Source organism: Chiloscyllium plagiosum, unplaced genomic scaffold (assembly GCF_037043375.1).
Source record: "Chiloscyllium plagiosum isolate Xiang-an unplaced genomic scaffold, Cpla_swu_hap1 HiC_scaffold_28, whole genome shotgun sequence".
Lineage (NCBI taxonomy): Eukaryota > Metazoa > Chordata > Chondrichthyes > Orectolobiformes > Hemiscylliidae > Chiloscyllium > Chiloscyllium plagiosum.
The window spans coordinates 34,658,426-34,678,756 of record NW_028270166.1 but is presented as its reverse complement, the minus strand read 5'-3'; positions in this window follow the sequence as shown (position 1 = coordinate 34,678,756).

The window sequence follows — 20,331 nt, the reverse complement described above, 5'->3', positions numbered from 1 at the left end:
ATTTAACAGATTACGAGGCAAGGCAAGCTTTTCTGGGTGTTTGGTTTAATTAACAGAAGGGTTCACCACCATGTCATAACACCAGTAATATCCTGGTAACTCTTTTCTGAACTCTGTCCAATTTAATAACAATCTTCCTACATCAGAGCAACCAGAACTGCACACAGTACCCCAGAAGAGGCCTCACCAATGTCCTGTACAACCTCAAAATGATATATCAACTCCTATCCTCAGAAGTCTGAGCAATGAAGTCAAGCATGCCAAACACCTCCTTAACCATCCTGTCTACCTGTGATGCAAATTTCAAAGAATTATATGGCTGAACCTTTAGGTCTCTCGGTTCTGCAACACCACCCATGGCCCTGCCATTAATTGTATAAGTCCTGTCCTTGTTTGTTGTTTCCAAAATGCAATACCTCACATTTATCCTAAATTATCCTGCCTCTTATCCTGCAATTCCCTGACCAGTGGAACCAAACTGTCAGCATCTATCCTATCAAGTGCCTTCAGAAACCTGTACATGTCAATGAGATCTCTTCTCGTTCTTCTAAACCTCAGAAAGGTTTGATCCAGTTTGCTCAATCTTTCATCATAGGACAATCCCCTCATCCCAGGTAGTAATTTAGTGAATATTTGCTATATTGGTTCAACTGCAACTATATCTTTGTTTAAATGCAGTGACCAAAACTACTTACAATGTCCAAGATGTGGTCTCCCCAAAACCCTGTAACAACACGTCTTTATTCCTGTACTACCCCTTACTATAAAGGTCAATGTGTCATTTGCCTTCCTAATTGCTTGCTGTGCCTGCATGTTAATTTTCTGTGTACTTTTTACAAGCATGTCCAAATCTCTTTGGACATCAACACTTCCAAGTTACACACTTTTTGAGGGGATCTTTCTCCAGATTAATATTTTGAAGAATGTTACTATTTGTACTTGGATTGTCCAAAAGCAATGGATCACCACTCACAAAGCACTAAGAGAAATCAATGGGCTGATTGTATCGGTACTGGCTCGTTGTTTAACTGTGGATTTAATTTTTGTACAGAAAACAAACTTTTATTTTGGTACAGTGGGTATTCAAAGAACAGAAACAAGCCAATATTTTAGCTTCGGATGGACCAAAGTCACCTCGTAATCTGTTAAAAGTTGGATTTGCTGAGCTTGGCTCAAGAGGTGCCTTGGTGAAGGGAGAAATGCTACCAAGTCAGTCACTAACACTTAAACATCAGGTATGCTTCTATGTTATTTCTTTGCCTGAAACATGGCAAGAATATGAAACTTGTTACCACAAACATAGTTTTGGTGAATAGCAAATATACATTTAGGAAAAATTGGATAACACACTAGGGAGAAAGTTGTTGAAAGAATTAAGAGGGGTGGGAACAGACTTTGATGCCAGGACTAAAATGATGGGCCATTGCAGACAATGCAGTTCTGAGGAAGCGCAGCATTCTTATACATGCGGCTATACATGAAAACAAGGCCAAATTACCTCTACAGTTGGATGTCATAAATCACAAATCTTTTTGGTACCCTGGTCAATAGTCCTTCCTCAACTCAAAGCAGCCAAATGAGATTAATTGGTTTGTCAGTTTAACAAAGGCTGTTCTTTAAAACTAATTCATTTGAAGCAAAGTGCATTGGAACATCCAGAGGATATAAGAACAAAAGTAAGCTATTCACTGTCAGACATGGTCTGTTATTCATTAAAGTCATGGTTCTTCAACAAGGCGTAAAATGCTGTTGCAAACTTGGATAAGCACTGGCAATGCCAAGCCACCATGAATGGGGAATGTTCATGACATTTGCCCCAAATTTAAGTGAAAATTGGAAATCGGTGTCTCACTTTGCAGACAGGGAGAGTGAGGTCCTCGTGGTTTGGATGATGCTGAAATTGGACATCTTCTCACAAGATCAGTCTGACTAAAAGGTATCTTCCTTGATGTGACTGAACATTTACACACACCACCCCCCTCCCCCCACAAACTTTGAGACTTGAATGTTTGATTCAAGCATATGCAATGTGTGTCTGCTAGCACATATGTAGATATAACACTGAAGCAGTATGGTGACTTCCAGCACTGTGCCTATGTATTTCACTGGTGACTGAAGACAACAATGATAAGCTGCCTGGCTTTGTGTTTGTGCCAAAAGGTAAGGCATAACAATGCAAGGCAAGGCAGAAATGCTGTTAACGTCCATGTAGGCTCAAGGTGAGTGAGCAGTAGGAGAGAAAGCAAGCAACTGTGAGATGCAACTTGGTCTAATCCGTGAATTGGTGCTTGTCTGAGCACACAAAATGTCCTTGCAGCACTGTGGCAATGAGAGATGCCAGTGTGCTCCAAAATGCAGCATTAAAGTGTAGAGATGTAATGTAAGTCAACCAGATACATGTCTTGATAGGACAGAGAGGGTGGGATGCTTGGATGCCAAGCTTCGTGGATGAGGGGCTCATGCAACGTGTGCTCTGAGATGTTGTTGCTCCATCTAGTGGAGCAAGAGGTGAGCAGGAGTCACCCCCTCTAATTCTATTTTGACTTGACCCTACCCTCCCCTTCACTTTTTCTTTCACGTAAGCATTACCCTATCAGGCTTTGCTTGTTGCTGGCTCCTTGGCCACATGGGTGTTTTTCCTGATGGTGGAATGTTGAATAACAGTGTTTTGCCCATGGTCTTTTTACTGACTCTTACACTTTCTCACTCACTCACTCACTCTCTCTCACACACACAGGCACACGGGCACACACACACATACACGATGTTGCTCCTTTAACAAGGTTATTCTGTCCTTAGTATTTTGTCAGAGGGGTCATAAAAGCAGAGTCAGAGAGTCATAGAGATGTACAACATGGAAACAGACCCTTCGGTCCAACCCGTCCATGCCGACCACACATCCCAACCCAATCTAGTCCCACCTGCCAGCACCCAGCCCATATCCCTCCAAACCCTTCCTATTCATATACTATCCAAATGCCTTTTAAATGTTGCAATTGTACCAGCCTCCACCACTTCCTCTGGCAGCTTATTCCATACACAAACCACCCTCTGTGTGAAAAAGTTGCCTCTTAGGTCTCTTTTATATCTTTCCCCTCTTACCCTAAACCTCACCCTCTAGTTCTAGACTCCCCCACCCCAGAGAAAAGATTTTGCCTATTTATCCTATCCATGCCCCTCATAATTTTGTAAACCTCTAAAAAAAGTCACCCCTCAACCTCCAACGCTCCAGGGAAAACAGCCCCAGTCTGTTCAGCCTCTCCCTAGAGTTCAAATCCTCCAACCCTGGCAACATCCTTGTGAATCTTTTCTGAACCCTTTCAAGTTTCGCAACATCTTTCCAATAGGAAGGAGACCAGAATTGCATGCAATATTCCAACAGTGGCCGAACCAATGTCCTGTACAGCCGCAACATGACCTCCTAACTCTTGTACTCAATACTCTGACCAATAAAAGAAAGCATACCAAACCCCTCCTTCACTATCCTATCTACCTATAACTCCACTTTCAAGGAGCTATGGACCTGCATTCCAAGGTCTCTTTGTTCAGCAACATTCCAATTAAGTGTATAAGTCCTGCTAAGATTTGCTTTCTCAAAAATGCAGCACCTCGCATTTATCTGAATTAAACTCCATCTGCCACTTCTCAGCCCATTGGCCCATCTGGTCCAGATCCTGTTGTAATCGGAGGTAACCTCCTTCGCTGTCCATTACACCTCCAATTTTGGTGTCATCTGAAAACTTACTAACTGTACCTCTTATGCTCACATCCAAATCATTTATGTAAATGACAAAAAAGTAGTGGACCTGGCACCAATCCTTGTGGCAGTCCAATGGTCACAGGCCTCCAGTCTGAAAAACAACCCTCCACCACCACCCTGTGGCTTCTACCTTTGAGCCAGTTCTATATCCAAATGGCTTGTTCTCCCTGTATTCCGTGAGATCTAACCTTGCCAATCAGTCTCCCATGGGGAACCTTGTTAAACGCCTTGCTGAAGTGCATATAGCTCACATTTACTGCTCTGCCCTCATCAATCCTGTTTGTTACTTCTTCAAATCATATTTGTGAGACATGATTTCCCACGCATAAAGCCATGTTGACTATCCCTAATCAGTCCTTGCCTTTCCAAATACATGTACGTCCTGTCCCTCAGGATTCCCTCCAACAATTTGCCCACCACTGACGTCAGGCTCACTGGTCTACAGTTCCCTGGCTTGTCCTTACCACCCTTCTTAAACAGTGGCACCACATTAGCCAGCTTCCGTCTTCTGGCACCTCACCTGTGACTATAGCTGATACAAATATCTCAGCAAGAGGTCCAGCAATCACTTCTCTAGCTTCCCACAGAGTTCTCGGGTACACCTGATCAGGTCCTGGGGATTTATCCACCTTTATGCATTTCAAGACATCCAGCACTTCCTCCTCTGTAATATGGACATTTTGCAAGGTGTCACCATCTATTTCCCTACATTCTATATCTTCCATGTCCTTTTCCACAATAAATACTAATGCAAAATACTCGTTCAGTATCTCCCCCATTTTCTGTGGCTAGCTGATCTTTGAGGGGTCCTATTCTCTCCCTAGTTACCGTTTTGTCCTTAATGTAGTTGTAAAAACCCTTTGGATTCTCCTTAGCTCTATTTGCCAAAGCTATCTCATGTCCCCTTTTTACCATCCTGATTTCCCTCTTAAGTATACTCCTACTACCTTTATACTCTTCTAAGGATTCACTTGATCTATCCTGTCTATACCTTACATATGCTTCCTTCTTTTTCTTAACCAAACCCTCAATTTCTTTAGTTATCTAGCATTCCCTAGACCTGCCAGCATTTCCTTTCACCCGAACAGGAATATACTTTCTCTGGATTCTCGTTATCTCATTCCTGAAGGCTTCCCATTTTCTAGCCATCCCTTTACCTGCGAACATCTGCCCCAATCAGCTTTTGAAAGTTCTTGCCTAATACCATAAAAATTAGTCTTTCTCCAATTTAGAACTTCAACTTTTAGATCTGGTCTATCCTTTTCCATCACTATTTTAAATCTAATGGAATTATGGTTGCTGGCCCCAAAGTGCTCCCCCACTGACACCTCAGTCACCTGCCCTGCCTTATTTACCAAGAGTAGGTCACGTTTTGCACCTTCTGTAGTAGGTACATCCACATACTGAATCAGAAAGTTTTCTTGTACACACTTAATAAATTTCTCTCCATTTAAACTCTTAAACACTATGGCAGTCCCAGTCTATGTTTGGAAAATTAAAATCCCTTACCATAACGGTCCTATTATTCTTACAGATAGCTGAGATCTCCTTACAAGTTTGTTTCTCAATTTCTCTCTGACTATTGGGGGGTCTATAATACAATCCCAATAAGGTGATCATCCCTTTCTTATTTCTCAGTTCCACCCAAATAACTTCCCTGGATGTAGTTCCAGGAATATCCTTCCTCAGTACACCTCTAATGCTATCCTTTTACAAAAACGCCACTCCCCCTCCTCTCTTGCCTCCCTTTCTATCCTTCCTGCAGCATTTGTATCCTGGAACATTAAGCTGCCAGACCTGCCCATCCCTGAGCCATGTTTCTGTAATTGCTATGATATCCCAGTCCCATGTTCCTAACCATGTCCTGAGTTCATCTGCCTACCCTATTCGGCCCCTTGCATTGAAATAAGTGCAGTTTAATTTATTAGTCCTACCTTAGTCCTGCCTGCACTGACTATCTTCTGTTCTCAACTGTACCAGTCTCAGATTGATCTTTTTCCTCACTATCTCCCTGGGTCTCAGCCCTCCACCTTACTAATTTAAATCCTCCCGAGCAGCTTGAGCAAATCTCCCTGCTAGTATATTAGTCCCCTTTCAATTTAGATGCAATCCGTCCTTCTTGTACAGGTCATTTCCACCCCAAAAGAGATTCAAATGATCTAAAAATGTGAATCCTTCTCCCATACACCTGCTCCTCAGCTGAGGTTCTGATATGTCTGAAATATCTACTTGAGAAAGCTTTAAAGTGTTTTTTTTTAAACGCTTGTACAATGAAAGGGGAGTACTGAGTGGCCAGTACTCACAGTTCAGGATTTGGTTTGATTTGGTTTTAGCAAGCTATTTTGTTTGCAGCTGCTGATCAAATTTTAGTTGAGATCCCAGAGATGCTGCTGGGTACCCAAACAAGCAGTTCCATTCTGATCCTCTCTCTCTCTCTCTCTCTGACGTCTCTCCTGTAAGAGCCTGTGGTTGATTTTGCCTTTATTGTCAAGGGGGTGTTAATAGGGATGTCACTAGTACTTGGAACAGCATTATTAAGCTGCGATAGAGTTGACTGGGTTTTCAAATAGTTATGTTATTCTAAATTCAGTTTTCTTTTGTTTGTGTGTAAATAAATTCTGTTTTGTTTAAAACTGAGTGGTTGGGCCAGCTGCATCACTCCTGGAATATCTACTCTACGCCTGCTTTAAACACCTGTGGTCATTCGTATCTCAGTAATCTCTTGTCTCCCCGCCACCTCCAACTTGTAAGAAAGACGCAGATCTTTTGCAATAGCATTTGGCATAGCACACAGATCATGGTGATTCAAGAAGGCAACTAAGGACAGGCAATAAATGCTGGGCCCAGCCAGCCACACCCCCATCCCATGAATCAGTTTAAAAAAAAGATAAAACCATTGGAGTATTTTGTGTCACATTCAGGTTCCTGCATGGGTACCTGTCAGTACATGCACAGCAGAATCCCAGTGGGACCAGTGTGAATCCCCAGGTCGTCGGTTTATAAAAAACCGCAGGTGAGAATGGACAGAATATGAGACTCACTGCATCTCAGAGGGTGTCACGTTGGCAGCCCAATAGTGCAAATCAAGATCCTGCAAAACGGTAAAGCGATAATGGCGAGGGGAACGGGGCGTTGTGGGGAATGGATATTGGCTCCCCCCCCCCCACACCCTAAGGCAATGGGGAGAACCCCACATCCTTTGTGCTTTTTCCACTTACAATGGGCGGCAGCACGATTTGTGGGGTGGTGAGAGTGAGGTATTGGGACATCTCGCTGTAGCATCAGGGTTAAAATCAGAGGAGTCATGATCGTATTGAGTGGTGAGACAGGCTTGAAGGGCTAATTGGCTTACCCTAGTTTGTGTTGCTGGAAAAGTGCAGCAGGTCAAACAGCATCCAAGGAGCAGGACCTGCTGCGCTTTCCAGCAACATATTTTTCAGCTCTGATCTCCAGCATCTGCAGTCCTCACTTTCTCCTTACCCTAGTTTGTGTCTTCATCTGCCAGTGATCCAGGAAACGAGCCATTCAGAGCACAGGAACTAGCAGCAGGTGTAGGCCCTTTGGCCTAACCATCCTGCTGTATCAATTGAGACCATTGTGACTGAACTTGAGCTTAACCTTCACTTCCCTGCTCAAACTCCACATCCCTCGATTTCCCCAAGACCAAAGGTCCCAATCCTCAAAATGTTCAATAATGGAGCACCCACAACCCTGTGGAGGGAGAGAATTAAGGTATGACCCTGGGGAGTGTTGCCGAATAAAAAGACCTTCGAGTGCAGATTCATAGTTCCTTGAAAGTGGAGTTGCACGTTGACAAAATAGTGAAGTATGCTTACCTTTATTAATCAGTGCATTAAGTATAGGAGTTGGGAGGTCATGTTGTGGCTGTACAGGACATTAGTTCGGCCAGTTCAGAAATACAGCATACAGTTCTGGTCTCGCTGCTGTAGGAAACTTGAAAGGCTTCAGAAAAGATCCATAAGGAAGTTGTCAGGGTTGGTGGGTTTGAACTATCGGGAGGGGCTCAATAGGCAGAGGCTATTTTCCCTAGAGTGTCGGAGGCTGAGGGGTGTCCTTTTAAAGGTTTATAAAATCATGAGAGGCATGGATGGCGTAAATAGCCAAGTTTATTTTTCCCCAGCGCAGGGGAGTCCAGAACTAGAGGTTTAAGGCGAGGGGAAGACTTAGAAAGGATTTAGGAGGCAACTTTTTCACAGAGGTTGGTACGTATATGGAATGAGCTGCCAGAGGAAGTGATGGAGGCTGGTACAATTACAACATTTAAAAGGCATCAGGATGGGTGTATGAATGGGAATGGTTTAGAGGCATATAGACCAAATTCTGGCAAATGGGTTTAGATGAATTCAGGATACCTGGTCTGCATGGACGAGTTGGACCAAAGGGTCTGTTTCCGTGCTGTGCATCACTATGACTATGACCTAGATAAGTTAAGGTCTAGGCTCCTTCTTGAGATGTTTTCAGAGGGTCTGGCCGAGTCAATAACAGATTGGGGGTTCTTTGTAGGGTTTGTTCAATAGTTCCGATTTGGGATTAGGATTGTTGAACTCAAAGGCGGCAAATGGTAGGTGTTCGTGTCTTTTGTTCCAAATGTTGAATTTGCTTGGTTTAAACAGTGCTTGGTGAGGCAATGGCTCTTTCAGTCATGAAGAGTTTTCTGGGGGTGGAAGAAGTGACTCTGGGGGCTTTACAAAAGGTGAACAAGGAAATGCTTTTGGAATTAGCAGTCAAGCTGGAGTTGGAACTGCTTCCTTCTGTGAGAAAAGGAAAGAAAATTTCCTCCCACAATCCAAAGATGTGCAGGTCAGGTGAATTGGCCATGCTAAATTGCCCATAGTGTTAAGTGCATTAGTCAAGGGTAAATATAGGGTAGGGGAATGGGTCTGGGTGGGTTACTCTTCAGAGGGTCGGTGTGGACTTGTTGGGCTGAAGGACCTGTTTCCATACTGTAGGGAATCTAATCTAATCTAAACATAGAAAGACCTATCAGGTATTTCTCCAGGAAATTGAACATTTATCCGTAGAAATCTTCGACAGTTGAGTAGAAGGCTTTGAGCTTGGTGTTGCCATTATAACATTTCAATGTTTATGTATCTGAGACAATCATATATACTGATGATAATCCATTGAAGTTTGTGGAGAAATTTAAGAACAAAAATTCCAAACTGTTTAGGTGGTGCTTGTTGTTGCAGCCATTCAGTTTGAAAATTGTGCATGTGGCAGGACGGGAAAACGTGATTGCCAATGTGTTATCGAGACTTGGATGAGAAACGGAGACGTTCGGTGGCAGGAACAAACATAATGTAGTAATACATGTTTGCATGTTTATAGTCAATGTAATGTATATGTGTTGTAGGGTTCTAACAGTGTTAGAATAAGGGGGTTTTAAAATGAAGCCATCTTTGGATATTAATGGTTCTTTTCTTTAAGGGGAGAGGTGTGATGATGCTGCAACTTTAACGAGGTTATTCTGTCCTTTATTTTTATTTTCAGAGGGGTCATAAATGCAGAGATTCCAATATATCTGGAAGTATCTACTTGAGGAAGGTTTTAGGTGTTTTCTTTTTAAAACACTTGAACAGTTCTCCCTGTTTGGTTTGGTTTGGTTTGGTTTTAGCAAGCTGTTTTGTTTGCAGCTGCTGGTCAAGTTTTAGCTGGGAACCCAGAGAAGCAGTTCCATGCTGGTCCTTTCTCTCTCTGACATCTCTCCTGTAAGAACCTGTGTTTGATTTTACCTTTTTTTCCCAAGGGGGCATTTGTGGGGATGTTGCAAGCATTTGGAACAGCATCATTGAGTTGCAATAGAGTTGATTGGGTTTTCAAATAGTTATGTTATTCTAAATTCAGTTTATTTTGTTTGTGTGTAAATAAATTATGTTTTGTTTAAAACTGAGTGTTTGGGCCAGCTGCAACACTCCTGGAATATCCACATCATACCTGCTTAAAACAGCTAGAAAAAGTTAGTGTCTGGGCTACCTTGTGATGTTTTGAGGGGGTCTGGTCTGGTCCATAACACAGTAGTATAGGGGTATACAAAAAAAAATTTATAAACAAGCTGGAATCGCAGCTGAGTTTCTGAAAGTCAGCTTCTGAAGCTGAAAGTTCTGATTTTAATGTTGGGAACTTGTGATGTCTAATTTCTGTGCAGGAGCCTGCATACCAATTAGGTGAGAATTTAATATTAATGAGCAATAATCCTCATTACTAGTCAACTCACCATTTACTGGCAACACTCAGAACTCCATTTAAAACTGCACACTTTTGCTCGCAATGTCAAGAAAGGACTCGTCGCTCGATTCTCCCAGATTTTTCTCCATTCCACTCCTTCTGTTGTACAGATGCAACATTTCCTTGTGTTTCACTCCAGACAACTTGTGACCTCTGAGTAAGTTTACATATTTAGTTCTAATTAGAATTAGTTTGGTGGTAGTTTTTGAGACCATAAGGATCTGGTGTGAGACTGTCTTCCCACATGCCATCATAGCCAGCAGGGAGAGGAGATATTTACGCTATAAATTTGAACTAGATTTGAACCAAGTTAACAGTTTCCTTAAAGAAGAAATACTATCAAATTATAGAAAATTCTGAGACATTGGCTGAAGTTGTTGATAGCATCTGGGCCTCAGTCTGTAAATTCACCAGTTGTCTGTAATGCCAGTGAAGGAGTTTACTTAACAGTCTATAAATTAAAATACATGGCAGAATCTAAGCAAAAATGCCTTTTGCATGCCTGTCTAAATTAGACTGAAAGCTGTTTTCCAGGATTGTCTTAAGCTGAGTAAACATTGACTTTGTAACATTGAACAGATGACTTTTCTTACCTCATCACATTTCCACTAACATCTGGATCCTTCCTGTAACAGCTGAGTTAACGTACTGGGTTGAAGAGAAATAGATACTCTGTCCAGAAAATACATTGAGCTATTTAATGAACAGCAGCTTCATTCCCTAAGCCATACAGTTCTCTTGTTTTAAAGAAAAACCTTCTTTCTGCTCCCGAAGGTACCGACTCTTGCTGTGCAGTTTCTCGATATTAAATCCCTATATTCCCTAAACACTGACTCTTAGTGCAGCACAGTTTCACGCTCATTGACTCTGAACAGGGTACAGCTCTGACAAGATCTTGTATATAGTTGCCTGAACCATACACTGGAATATTATTTCCACACAGATGACTGTCCTTCAGTCCGCTTCCCATATGAGCTATTCTTCACCCATGGGATAATACAGCTGAAATATTTTATAGAGTTCTAAAGGATAGTAAAACACTTTGAAAAGGCGAGCTTGAATTACAGTAATAAATGACATTACAAGGGCAGGATGTGGAAATACAATACATACAAATGCAAGTTAAATTTGTGACTTATATCAGGATGTTCCTCTACTCACATAAAATAACTAACACTTGTAATGGACTCCAGAAACAGAATAATGGCAACAAAAAAAAAACAATAAACCATGTAAGAAATGTTTAAATAGAAGCTATAGTAAGCCATGTTTAGGATACATATTGCCTCCCCACTTCCTTTCTAGCTCTTCACTTCGATTTCAGAAGTGTTTGATTTTATTTCTGTTTTGAGTTCTGATAAAGAATTGGAGCAGCAGAGTGGCTCAGTAGTTAGCACTGCTGCCTCACAGCACCGGGGACCCAGGTTTGATTCCAGCCTCGGGTGAGTGTGTGGAATTTGCACATTCTCCCGTGTCTGTGTCGATTTCCTCCTACAATCCAAAGCTGTGCAGGTTAGGTGAATTGGCTGTGCTAAATTGCCCATTGTGTTAAGGGATATGTAGGTTAGGTGCTTCAGTCAGGGGTAAAGGTAGAGGAAAGGTTTTGGGTGGGATACTCTTCAGAAGTTCAGTGTGGACTTGTTGGGCCGAATGGTCTGTTTCCACACTGTCGGGATTCTATGATTGTCTGCCTTTGCTCTTTTTTGATGTTGTGCAGATGTTGTAGCAAAAAATTGTGGTAAGCAGGAGGATTGGGAAAGTTTTAAAACCCAAGAAAAGATGACCAAAAAAATGGAGAGAATAGACTTGAAAGTAAACTCACAGGCACTGTCAAGATGGATAGCAAGACCTTCTTTACATATATAAAAAGACAGAAAGAGTGAACATAATAGAAATTGACTCTGGAGAAACATTAATGGGGAACCAGGAAATAGCAGAGAAGATGAATATATAATTGCAGCAGTCTTCAGGTAGAAGACATTGATAGCATTCCAAAGATAAATAATCAAGATTCAAAGAGAATCAAGAAAAATAAATACAAAACTTGGCTTGCTGAAAGAAAACAGAGGGTTGTAGTTGATGGAACACGTTCATCTTGGTCCAGTTACTAGCGGCGTACCGCAAGGGTCGGTGTTGGGTCCACTGCTGTTCGTCATTTTTATAAATGACCTGGATGAGGGCTCAGAAGGGTGGGTTAGTAAATTTGCGGACGACACTAAGATCGGTGGAGTTGTGGATAGTGACAAAGATTGTAGTCGGTTGCAAAGAGACATAGATAGGATGCAGAGCTGGGCTGAGGGGTGGCAAATGGAGTTTAATGTGGACAAATGTGAGACTTATACACTTTGGACGGAGTAATCAGAATGCAAAGTACTGGGCTAATGATAAGATTCTTGGGAGTGCAGATGAGCAGAGAGATCTTGGTGTCCATGTACACAGATCCCTGAAAGTTGCCACCCAGATTGACAGGGTTGTTAAGAAGGCATACAGTGTTTTGGCCTTTATTAATAGAGGGATTGAGTTCTGGAACCAGGAGGTTATGCTGCAGCTGTACAAACCTCTGGTACGGCCACACGTGGAGTATTGTGTACAGTTCTGGTCACCGCATAACAAGAAGGATGTGGAAGCTTTGGAAAGGGTGCAGAGGAGATTTACTAGGATGTTGCCTGGTATGGAAGCAATGTCTTACGAGGAAAGGCTGAGGGCCTTGAGGCTGTTCTCGTTAGAGAGAAGGTTGAGAGATGACTTAATAGAGACATACAAGATAATCAGAGGGTTAGATAGGGTGGACAGGGAGAGCCTTTTTCCAAGTATGGGGATGGCAAACATGAAGGGACACAACTTTAAAGTGAGGGGAGATAGGTATAAGACAGATGTCGTGGTAGTTTCTTTACTCAGAGAGTAGTAAGGGTATGGAATGCTTTGCCTGCAATGGTAGTAGATTCGCCAAGTTTAAGTGCATTTAAGTTGTCATTGGACAGGCAAATGGACGTACATGGAATAGTGTAAGTGGGAGGCTTCAGATTAGTATGACAGGGCGGCGCAACATCGAGGGCCGAAGGGCCTGTACTGCGCTGTAATGTTCTATGTAAAACTATTACAAGAGAAAAAGTTCTAAGGAAGTTAATGAGGCTAAAAACTCTTGGATCTGATGGGATGCATCCTAGGATATTAAAAGAAGAGAGATAGTGGATGCACTGGTAGTAATCTTTCAAGACTCCTGAGATTCTAGAAAAGTGCCAGAGGATTAGAAAACTGCCAATGTACCACCATTATTCAAAAAGGGAAAGAACTAGGAAATTCACAACTATAGGCCAGTTAGCTTAACATCTGTCAGAGTATTTTTATAGATGCAGTAGCAAAGCATTTAGAAATACAAATTATGAGTAAGAAGAGTCAGCATAGTTTCATGAAGGAAAAATCATTCTTGACAAATTTGGGGATATAACAAGGAGGATTAATAAAGAGAAAGCAGTAGATTAAATATATTTGGATTTGGAAGCTACTCAATAAGATAACAGCCCATGATGTTGCAGGTAGTGTATTAGCATGGATAGAGAATTATCTGATTGATAAAAGACAGAAGGTTGGGATAGGGGCATTTCAGGAAGATGACTTGTAATTAGTGGCTTGCCAAAGGGATCATTGCTGGGTCCATAATTATTTTCAATATGTATGATTTGGATGAGGGAGGTGAATGTACTATCATTAAGTATACAGATGGTATGAAAATAGGTGGGAAGAGAAGTGGTCAGGATAGCACAAATAATCTGTGGAGAGATTTAGACAGGTTAAGTCATTGTGCCAAAACTTGCTCAATGGAATATATGTGGAAAAATGTGAGGTTATGCACTTAGGCAGGAATAATAGAGGAGCTGAATATAATTTAAACAGAGGTAGACTGCAGAAAGCTAAAGCACAAAGTTCTTGTGCATAAATTACAAAAGCTAGCATACAAGTTCAGCAGGTAGTAAGGAAGCAAACAGTATGCTGGCCTTTATTTCTAAGGAAATGAAGCAGAAAAATAGGGAAGTCTATACAAGGAATTAGTTGCACCACGTCTAGATTTCGGTGAATAAGGTAGGAAATTCATGGTGAATGGCAGGGCCTTAAGGAGTGTAGTGGAACAGAGGAACCTTGGGGTTCAGGTGCACGGTTCTCTGAAAGTGGAGTCACGGGTATTCAGGGCAGTGAAGAAGGCATTTGGTACACTGGCCTTCAGTCAGGGCATTGAGTGTAGAAGTTGGGAAGCTATGTTGCAGTTATATAGGACATTGGTGAGGCCGCACTTGGAGTATTCTGTTCAATTTTGGTCACCTTGCTAGAAGAAGGATGTTATTAAACTGGAAAGTGTACAGAAGAAATTTACAAGGATGTTGCCAGGACTCATGGGAGTTAAGGGGGGAGACGTTGGACAAGCTAGGCCTTTTTTCTTTAGAGCATAGGAGACTGAGGGGAGATCTTATAGAAGTGTATAAGATCATGAGAGGCATGGACAGAGTGAAAGCGCTCAGTCTTTTTCCCAGGTTGGGGAATCGAGGGTTGGAGGGCATCAGTTTAAAGTTAGAGGGGAAAGAATAAAAGGGAACCTGAGGGCCAACATTTTTATCCTTTGAGGGTAATACAGAGATGGATTGAGCTGCCAGTGGAGGTGTTTGAGGTGGGTACATTAACAACATTTAAAAGGCAAGAGGACAAATACATGGATAGGAAGGGTTTGGAAGGATATGGGCCAAGTGCAGGGAAATGGCGTTAGCGTGGATGCACAGTTTGGTCAGCATGGATCCATTTGGGCCGAAGGGCCTGTCTCCATGCCTTAGGACTCTTATGAATAGTTCTGGTTGCCTTATCTAAGGAAAGGTATACTGGCATTGAAGATAGTTCGTTCGGTTGATTCCAAGTATGGAGGGATTTTCTTATGAGGAGAGGTTGAGTAGATTAGACCTGCAGTCATTTTGGAAGAATGATTTGTTACACAATTAAGATATTAAAGATTCTTAGGGGGCTTGACAGGGTAGATGTGGAGAGGTTGTTTTCCTTTGAGGGAGAGTCTAGGACCAGAGGGCATAATCTCAGAGTAAAGGGGCAGCCAGTTAGGACAGAAAAAAGAAGGATTTTTTTTCTCTCAGAAGGCGGTGAATGTGTGTACTTTGTTACAAAGACTGGGCCATTAAGTACATTCAAAGCTGAGACATATTTAAAAACCAGTAAGAAATCATGGGTTATGGACAAAAGACAGGAAAGTGAGGTTGAGGATTATTGGAGCAGCCATGATCTTAATACATGGCAGAGCAGGCATGATAAACTGAATGACCAATCTTTTCCCCCATGTATTATGGTCTTACAGTCTGACATGCTCTGTATTATGACTATTTTTATTCCCAAACTTAGGAATTTTTCTTCTTTATATCACGATAGAATGATGAGAAATGTGACAGAATTACAAGATTCCAGCAAGGCCTATCACAACATTGGGGCAACAGGCTACATCCAATAACTTAATTCAGAGCAAGATTTTTACTATGTAATTGAATGGATATAGGTTTACTCGCTGAGCTGGAAGGTTCATGTTAAGATGTTTCGTCACCATACTAGGTAACATCTTTAGTGAGCCTCCGGACGACCATTGCTGATGATTCCTGCTTCCTATTTACAGAGGAACCTTGATTATCCGAATACCAATTATCCGAAAATCGGATTATCCAAAGAAGATCTCGAGGTCCGGACAGAAACATTACATCAAAGTCTGTGACCAAAACTGTAAACAAAGTTTACAGTAATTAAAAGTGCTGCCAAGACCAGTCCTGGACTGATGAGAGGACCTCCCATTCTCTCTCTCCCCACACTTTGCCTGGAGTTCTACACAGGCGTGTACCCTAAACCCTCTTCCCCAATCTCTCCAACATTGCCCTGTACAGGGCAAAGGTGGAACCTGTCAAAAGGTTGCAGTAAGAATTGTGTTTGTGTGGGCGCACGTGCGCTATCTGGAGACTCGCCCTCCAAAATGCAGTAGCAACGGCAGCAGTCTTGTTATTGGTGTCCAGTCCAGCTGCCCCAGAGAGGGATCGTGGGGGTGGATGCGGACGGGGTTTGCGCAGGGAGTGGTGTTGGAGGCGGGTGGGGGGGCAGGCAGTGGGCAGTATTGGACGGGGTTGGGGGTGGGGGGTGGTGTTGGACGGGGTGGGGCGGGGGCGGTATTGGACTGGTTGGGGCGGGGAGTGGTATTGGACAAGCTTGGGGCGGGTGGGTTGCGGTGTTGAACGGGGTTGGGGTAGGCGGTGTTGGACAGGGTTCAGGGTGGGCGGTGGGGGTTGGACAGGATTTGGGGGAGCAAGGGTAGACAGGGTTTGGGGCAGACCGAGGCTCACGCGCGGTATGCACTGTCTAGCCTGAACAGGGAGCAGACTTAATAGAAAACTCTGAGCCCCAGAGGAAAGACATTGAATCGATTAACCAAATAATCAATTATCCGAAAAAATGTGCCTGCCCATCTCGTCCCGTAAACGAGGTTCCCCTGCATATATTTGGGTTTCTTGGGGGTGGTAATGTCATTTCCTGTTCATTATCTCGGGGGGGGGGGTCCCTGTGAAAAAGAACAGGAAGTGACATCACCACAGGAAATGAGACCACTAACCCAAAGAAGCCCAAACATATCAATAGAAAGCAGAAATCATCAAATCATCCGAAGGCTCAATGAAGATGTTACCTAGTCTGATGACGAAATGTCTGAACACGAACCTTCCAGCTCAGTGAGCAAACCTACATCCAGAACCTCAACCTGAGCTACGAATCTTCTTAAAACTCGCTAGGTAATTGAATGTTGCCTATTAAGGGGGGATTAATACTTGTTAATTACCTTATTAATACCTCTCCTCATTTAAATGCAGCTTTGTATTCTACCAGCAAATGAAACTTCAAGAATTCTTGACATGGAATTCATAGTGTATTTTCTGCAAAGAGCCACCATGTTGGTCATCATGCAGCATCATCTCAGGGCACAATCCATGGTCAGCAGCTGCACACAATGCTTGTCCGTGAACATTGGCATCTGATAATTGCCAACCTCTTGAGATTCTATTGGCACTCTCCAGTCCACTTGCAGGATGCTTAGAACCTGCAATGTGAGATGCACCAGCATTTAGCATTGAAAGGCTGTTGCAAGAATACTTGAACACACTAGGTCAGGCACTCAGCCCACAGGTTGGACCTGAGTGCATCTCAGGCTTGCTCAGTTGTTCTTTTAATGCTTGCTCACTTAGCGCTTACCTGAATGCTTACAGCATCCCTGCCTTGCCTTTTAGTGCAGTATCACAACCAGGCAGCTTGCCTTGCTTGTCAACAGTCTTCTGGCAAAGGGTGTACATCTTGTTTACAGCACTGCCCTGCAGCAATTTTGCACTTGCACCAGCACCCTATGTGGCAAAAATACTGAATATATAGCAAGCTAACAGTCCCAAGGTCTCATACCTCACTGAGGTCCATGTGGGCATCTGTCAGTAGGGGTTCTCAGCACAGTAAGTCAAAGGAAGTTTCTGATACCAGTCTAGGGAATTGGCTGTAGTCAGGTGTGTGCTTGGGTGATCTCAGTCAGATTATGTTTCTACAGTCAAGGGAATCCGTAGTAGTCAGGGAGATGTCAAGGGTTGGAACCCATTTCTCCCACACATCTTTACTCATGCTTTTAACTCTCTAACCTTATTTACCCTACCCCATTTTGCATCTGGCTCAGGCAGTAATCCGGACATTATTACATATGTGGATCTGCTTTTTAATTTGGCTCTGAGCTGCTCATGTCAGCAAAATCTGTCTCCAATTCTACCTACATCTTGATACTTACATGGATCACAACAATCGGAACCTTTCCTTTCCACTCCAAGCCCTGAGGAGATGTCCTAAATCTTGGTACTAAGTAGGCAAAACAGCCTGCAGGACTTTCCACTTTTTCTGCAGAAAACAGTATCTATCCCCTAACTATACTTCCCAATATTACTACTACATTCCTCTTTTCCTCCCATAGCAGGTTTCAACCAGAAGTACCGAGTGAATGATCCATTGCAACTTCCTCCAGAGGTCCCCACCACGACAGACACCAGTCGTCCGCCAGTTGGATTCATTTTGCATGATATCAAGAAACGGTTGTGTGCATTGGATAGTGCAAAGGCTTTGGGTCCTGACAACATTCCAGCAATAGTGCTGAAGACATCTGCTTTAGAACTTGCTGCCCCTCCAGCCAAACTCTTCCTGTATGACTATAAAATTGGCATCTATCTGACAATGTGAAAAATTGCCCAGATATGTCCTGTACACAAAAATCCAACCCGGCCAGTTATTACCCCAGCAGTCTTCTCTCGATCATGAGTAAAGTTATGTAAGGTGTCGTCAACAATACTATCAAGCAATACTACCACTTGTTTGGCAATAACCTGCTCAGTGACACCCAGTTTGGGGTTCTCCAGGATCATTCATCTCCTGGCTTCATTACAGCCTTGGTTCAAACATGGACAAAAGAGATGAATTCCAGAGGTGAGGGGAAAGTGATAGCCCTTGACATCAAGGCTGCTTTTGACCAAGTGTGGTATCCAGGAGCCCCAGCAAAACTGGAATCAATGGACATGAGGGAGCAAACTCTCTACTGGGTTGGAGTCATAGCTGGCACATAGGAAGGTGATTATGATTGTTAGGGGTCAGTTATTTCAGCTACAGAACGTCTCTGCATAGGTTCCTCAAGGTAGTATCTTCGGCCTAACTATCTTCAGCTGCTTCATCAATGACCTTCCGTCCATCATAATTTTAGTGCAATCAACGGCAAACGTTCCCCACTTCTATGTTCAGCACCTTCACAATTCCTCAAATACTGAAGCAGTCCATGTTCAAATGCAACAAAATCTGGACAATATCCAGGCTTAGGCTGACAAATGGCAAGTAACATTTGTGCCACACAAAAGCTAGGCAATGACTATCTGCAATGGGAGACAATCTAACCACCACCCCTTGACATTCAATGGTATTACCATCACTGAATCCCCCACTATCAACATCCTGGAGGTTACTATTGACCAGAAACTCGACTGGACCCACCACATAGGCACTGTGGCTACATGTCATAGGCTGGGAATACTACTACATGTAACTCACCACCTGACTCTCCAAAACCTGTCCATCATCTATAAGGCACAAGTCAGGGGTTTGGTGGAACACTCCCCAGTTGTCTGGATATGGTCAGCTCCAACAACACTCAAGAAGCTTGACATCATCCAAAACAAAGCAGCCCTCTTGATTGACACCATATCCACAAACATCCACTCCTGCCACTTCTGATGCTCAGTACCAGCAGTGTGTACTATTTACAAGGTGCACTGCAGAAATTCACTAAAGAAGAAAAAGGCAGCAGATTCACAGGACACCAATACCTGCAAGTTCTGCTCCAAGCCACTTACCATCCTGACTTGGAAATGCATTGCCATTCCTTCACTGTCATCAATTCAAAATCCTGAAATTCTTTCCCTAAGGACATCGTGGGTCAACCTATAGTATGTGACCTACAGCAATTCAAGAAGGCAACTCACCACCACCTTCTCAAGAGCAACTAGGGACAGGTAATAAATGCTAGCCAGCCATCGATACCCATGTCTGGTGAAAGAGTAATTTTTTAAAAACTTGAATGGCACTTCATATTATGGTGGTTTAGAAGTTCACTTTATCCTTCCCGCGTCTGTGCCTTTGACCACATTGGAAGCAAAATCCCTGTAACAACTGGACAAGGGCACTGCTGAGGCTCTTACAAATCTAAATTCTGGATCTCCAAACCTCAATCACACCCTCCTACCCCTGAAAATGTTACAGTCAATAGTAAGGATGTAAGTACATACGAGGTGGGTCCAGTTGCAGATACAGAGTGAGCGTGAGGTAGCAGAGAAAAGAATCATTGACCTTTTTGTAGCACTGCTGGCTATTCAACTAGACAGTTGATACAGCAGAAGATCTTGGACCAGGCTGCCCAAGGTATATCAGTGTGGCTTCCTCCACTAGTCCTCTGGGAAGACGGCAGCCCCCTGCTAGACCGCACAATCCAACAGGACCTCCAGGGCCCCCTCTGCAAATGGTGGCATAATTTTCCCTTTCTCAGATATCTTCAGAAAGTCTCTTCTTTTAACAAGCAGTGCAGGTTCAGAATGCCAATGCTCGTCCAGGTGCTCAATGCTCTTTTAAAGATGATGCAGAACCAGGGATGCTGGTGTTTCAGCAAATATCCAGTGAGTGTTGAGTTCTTCTGGGAATTGCAAGTGATCAATGGCTAGAATCAAGCACAGCAGCATGGTAGAACT